Genomic DNA, 5,736 nt, shown 5'->3' with positions numbered 1-5,736 from the left:
AAGAAAGAAAGTTAATTAAAAAAAATAATAATAATAACTCAGTTTATAAAAACATCCCAAATATAAAGTGGTGTCTTAGGGGTTACTATTGCTATGGTAAAACATCATGACCCAAAGCAACTTGGGAAGTAAAGGGTTTATTTGGTTTGTACTTCCACATCGCTGTTCATCATCAAAGGAAGGCAGGACAGGAACTCACACAGGGCAGGAACCTGAAGGCAGGAGCAAATGCAGAGGCCATGAAGGAATGCTACTTACTGGCTTGCTCCCCATGACTTTCCCAGCCTGCTTTCTTATAGAATCCAAGACCACCAGCCTAGGGATGGCCCCACCCATAAGGGGCTGGGCCCTGACCCCATCAATGACTAATTTAGGAAATACCCCACATCTTATCTTACGAGAACATTTTCTCAATTGAGGTCCCCCTTTTTCCAGAAACTCTTGCCTGTGTCACGTTGACGTAAAACTATCCACAACCCCCAACCACCAGAAGTACTTGTTCGGAGGCAGCAGAAGTGATGTTTTAACGATTCTGCCTCCATTACGCCAAGATTCCATGAGGTGGAATCCTTTTAGAGCATCAGAGGAGCAAGAGTGGCCCAGAGTGTCGAGCAGCAGAGTTCGGGCTCCCCCTAGTTTGGAAAGGAGGTGTCTTTCATGTGATCCCTACAGCGGGTGTAGCCATTTAACCAGAATCCTACAAATTGTACTTGCTGGAATCGGGATTCCAACTCAGACACCACCTCAAATCTTTGAGTCTATCTCAAAACTGACTTCTTGTATTCCCCAAGGTTCTGGGGTGACTGCGCCATCTAGAGGCTGGTTGGGGGATGACAAGGCCAGTTTAGAGCAACCACTCCACAACCCCCAACCACCGGAAGTACTTGTTCGAAGGCAGCGGAAGTGATGTTCTAACGATTCTGCCACCGTTACGCCGAGGTTCCGTGAGGTGGAATCCTCGCAGCTAGGCTTCAAACCACGGTTAGAGCACCAGAGGAGGAAGAGTGGCCCAGAGGGTCGAGCAGCAGAGGTAAGTGCCAAACAAATACTGCTTTCCTTTCACGGTTAGTGGGTTGTACAGTGGTCCTGATGGCTTTTTTCTTTCTTGTCCTTTCTAGGACTTGGTAGCCATCTTACAAGCCGAGAGCTGCAAGCGCTCAAGACCCATCAGGACAGTGCCGCCTGTTCTCGGTAGTTTGAGGAGAGAAAAAAAAAAAATGACCGAAGCAAACCGCCCAAAAAAGCTCCTCATTAGTGAGCTTAGTAGAGAACTCAAGCAGAAAATCCTTAGAGCCCTGTTTATGAAATACGGGCAAATAGTGGATGCCATTTTGAAGAAAGATCATGAAACCAACCAATCACGAAGAAGATGCAATAATGGTGCGGCCTTTCAAAACCCCGCAGGTGTTAAGGGTGCGGGTGCAGCAGGAGATGTTCATGGAAAGCTCTCTGACGGGAAAGCTAGAGTGGAGCAAGGAAAAGCCAACCATGCCACCAATGCAGCTTTTGGGGGTGGCAGACTTGGACCACCACCTCCTCCCAGATGCACTGGCCCTCCCAGAGGTGGAAGAAGGAGAAGAAGACGACGTGGAAGAAGAAGTAGGAGGCTTCCCACATACGTGGCTAATGGCAGCTCCTCCACAAAATATTAGGATGAGTTCTTCCAAGAGGGCAGTTTCCAGTAAAAAGAGCCAGCACCTTGAGGTTGGGTTTGTCCTTCTAGATCAGTGCCCTCTGTATCACATTAGAAGACATAGTTATGGAAGCACAGCACCAAGTAACCCACTGTATTACAGAGACTTTTGTTTGTTGCCAGTTGACTGTAGTCTACCAAAGACTTCTAGTCAGTGATCGAGTTCTAGTGACAAAAGAGATTATACACTGCCACCAAGCAGCTATACTGCCATTCTGATTGTCTGGGTCTGTGTGGTGGTGATGACTGCCCATCAAGAGGTTATAGTGATAGATATGGACATGTTTGCAGTGGTGACTATTTAGATCATCTCAGGTTGAGTTTACTACAGAAGTTTTTTGAGACCAGTGCTCCCCCTGCACAAAGGGCCCCACTTTCCAGTTCTAATGGAAGTAGTCACCATGGTAATAATTGCATCTCCTGTGATAGATAGGAAGCCCAAACTTCCTAAGTCGTCACCATTGCCTTGGAATACAAGAACTTGGGCTCCCCCTAGTTTGGAAAGGAGGTGCCTCCATGTGATCCCTAGAGCAGTGCAAACCACAGGGCGTCAAGAAGTGACAATAGAGGAAGCCAATCTGATAGGTGGGGAGGCAGAAGCACATCCTAGAAATCCATAAAACTTTGGACCAAAATCACCAAATATATAAGATAAAAATGATTCATAACTACCCAAGGATTAGTGGAAGGAGAAGTTCTGTTGACTTTTTGAGTTTTTCGGTTAGGTTCTCTGTAGCTTTTATGTTTTGTGAGGGGGAGACAGCCATTTAATTTTGATAGTAAAATTGTTTTAGCAGGAAAATGTTAAGTGTGTTAAATCCTGACCAATATAAGTTTCCAAATAAAAGCATTCCTAAAAACCATTTCCTGTCTGGGTTTTTTTTTTTTTCAGTAAAGAAGTCACTTCTATGATCTTCCATGAGCACCTCTCCATCTAGAAGCCCTCTAGTCTCTATTGAGAAATAAATTGTCCTGCTGTTCAAACAGAGCTATCTGTTAGAGGATAACTAGAATATGCCACCTTTAGGACGTAAGGTGTCAGGGAGCAAAACGCAGGTCTTGGGTTCCAATAAATAGGAAATTATCATTTACCCGATAAACCTGTATCCCCCACTCCTCTTGGTATTTCCTTGAAATTCTAAAAAATTCCCTTACCCCTCCCACCATAAGACCATTAAAAATAATTTTAAAAGTTTAAACTACAGAATGCTAATAAAAGTATTTTGACAAAGCAAGAAAGGAAAAAAATAGTCTACTTGCACCACAATTAACAATGCAAACTCTTGAGCTGGAGAAATGAGTCAGTGGCTACTCTTCTAGAGAACTGGGGCTTGATTCCAGAACACATATGGTCTGTAGTTCCAATTCTAGGAGATCAGTGCCCTCTTCTGGCCTCCCAAGGTCATCAGGTACATTAAGTGCTACACAAATTTATATGTAGGCAAACATTAATGCTCATTAAATAAAGGCAAGTTGGCATTTTAAAATGTGAAACCTTGTAACACATAATAACTAGTTACCTATCCTGAATTTCACAATCTCCTGAGAAGGTGAGTCTCTCCGTGGGAAAGACAGTGACCAGAGAACAGATCCACTGTTGGAAACAGGTTTTTACAAAGGTATTTCAGTAACAGCTACATTAAGGGCACCGAGTTGTCTTCATACTAAGAAGCTGATGCTATAATAGACTCTACCCCTTTACCCAGGCCTCTCTCACTGCACACCCTCTTGTTTTTGTTGTTATAGTTTGGTTTGGTTTGGCTTTTTATATAGGATCCTGCAGTGGAGGCCAGACAGGGCTCATACTCACTGAAGCCGTGCCTCAGCTTCCCAAGTGCTGGGATTACAGATAGTACCAACACACTCCATTTACTGATGCTGAGGATCAAGGTCAGGGCTTGTGCACGCCAGCCAAGCTCTCTTCCAACTGAGCTAAATTCCTAGCCCCTCTTGCCTACTTTTGGTTTTGTCATTAATGGAATCGGGTGTAGCTGATACCCCAAGAGATAATGGTGACTGAGCGGCCCACAGGCTGGTGGATGGAGAGGCAGCGAAGCCACAAAGCAGCTAGCAGCATTGACAGCTGCAGAAGAGTAGAAACTGTGGTTCTGGTGACAGAATAAGGGCAACAGAGGTGGTGGACAGACAGCAGAGACAGTGGCAGAAGAAATAGCAGCTAAGGCAAAGTTGTTCAGCTGAGCAACTTATCGACTGAAGGGAGAGCAGGGCAGCAACAAGAAGCATGAAGAGAAAGCGGCTCTGGGTAAAGACACTTGCCACCAAGCCTGGCGACCTAAGTGTCCCCAGGACCTGGTACGTGGTAGAAGGTGAGAATTGATTCCTGACGTCTTCTGGCCCCCACTTCTGTGTGTGGCATGTGCAGACTCCCAAACCTGTTCCCCACCACATACACACACACACACACACACACACACACACACACACACACACACAGTAGTGAAGTGGGGGCAGAGAGCTGAGGCTTAAAGGATAGAACACTGTAAATAATTAGACAAGAGAAATTGACACCCTAGACCTGAGCACTTCCTGGACCTGAGTGAGAGCCAGATATTAGAGGGTTGCTGCTAGCTGTTGTCCATCCAAGATGGATAAAAGTAGAACTGACATATTGGAAGAGTGTCTCCACATCTCCTTGGTTCACACTGTAGAACAGAGGGACACTGGTTAACTATCCAACGATAGTGACGTCACTGTCATTCCACAGTAACAGCCCATTCTTTTTTTCCTCTTTTCTCTCTCTCATGATAAGCTTTTCCCCTACATTGAAAATGAGGGGCTGGAGAGATGGTTCAGTGGTTAAGAGCACTGACTGCTCTTCCAGAGGTCCTGGGTTTAATTCCCAGCAACTGTTGGGGTTTAAATCTCAGCACACCAAACCAACATGATTCCATGTGGAGAGGTTTAATGAGAGAAGAGGAGGAGATGAGGGGAGAAGTAAAGGAGGCCAGCCATGGGCACATGGAGGGAAGGGGGTATGGGGAGAGAAGGGACGAAGGGGAAGAGGGCAAGAGAGCAGAGATGAGCAAAGAGCAAGAGAGAGAGGAGGGGGCAAGCAGCCCCTTTTATAGTCAGGCTTACATGGCTGTTGCCAGGCAACTGTGGGGCGGAGCATATCTGGCTGTTGCCAGGTAGCTGTGAGGGTGGAGCTTAGAATACCAACATTCCCGTTTCTAATGCTCTCTTCTGGTGTATCTGAAGACAGCTACAGCGTACTTAAATATAATAAGTAAATAAATCCGAAAAAAAGAAAAGAAATGAGATAACTGGCGATCCTAGTGTACCCATGTTTTTGTAGTGTACTCATTAAGTGCCCTTTTCTACTCTGCTGTTCAGAGTCAATTCCCTTTTTTTCTTTCTTTTTTTTTCTAGACAAGATTTTCTGTGTGGACTTGGCTATCCTGGAACTCACTCTGTAGCTCGAACTCACAGACATCTGCCTGCCCCTGCCTCCCGAGGACTCTGATTTAAGGCATGTGCCACCAGCACCTGGTCCGTTTCTTGAATCATCCTGCCAATTCCTCCACATTGTACTGTGTGTGAGCTTCACGTTTATTTAAGCAGCTGCATCAGCTGCCTGAGCCTCAGTTTACCTGGAAAGGGAGAATCTTAACCACATTCTTCTCAGGACTTCTTTTAAAAGATCTGTTTTACTTTTAAATATTTGTATGTGTGGATACCCGCAGAGCCAGGAAGGCGGCTGTACTCTAGTGTGGGTGCTTAGAACCAAACTTAGTCTTCTTCAAAAGCAGTATGCATTCTTAAGACCCCAGCCATCTCTCCAGCCCCTCTTCGGGACTTTAGAGAACTGAGTGGGAGCTGTGGTTCTCATTCCCTGAACCTCCTCCCACTAAGCTAAACTGTAGTCTCTCCCAGTGATCTACGAGCTAACAGCGCCACCTGGTGGTGTTGAGACTCTCATCTTGGCGCGGGAAAGGGGGGGATAACAAAACGAAAGGAAAGGAGCAAACAGAAGGTTCGAGAAGATAGAGCCCTTCTCATTGGAAGAGACCTGAGGAATATTT

General features: G+C 45.6%; 1 pseudogene across 1 annotated transcript; it reads left to right on the top strand.

The window, feature by feature from the left end:
• Positions 1–934: 934 nt before the first annotated feature.
• Positions 935–2,556, top strand: Cyp2s1-ps1 (cytochrome P450, family 2, subfamily s, polypeptide 1, pseudogene 1; annotated as a pseudogene). Its single transcript, NR_176820.1, has 2 exons — positions 935–1,030; positions 1,119–2,556. The product of NR_176820.1 is annotated as a cytochrome P450, family 2, subfamily s, polypeptide 1, pseudogene 1 (transcript).
• The last annotated feature ends 3,180 nt before the right edge of the window (positions 2,557–5,736 follow it).

This window comes from Rattus norvegicus, chromosome 1 (genome assembly GCF_036323735.1).
Source record: "Rattus norvegicus strain BN/NHsdMcwi chromosome 1, GRCr8, whole genome shotgun sequence".
Classification (NCBI taxonomy): Eukaryota; Metazoa; Chordata; class Mammalia; order Rodentia; family Muridae; genus Rattus; species Rattus norvegicus.
The sequence above is the reverse complement of the archived record's forward strand: the minus strand, read 5'-3'. Positions and strand labels throughout refer to the sequence as shown.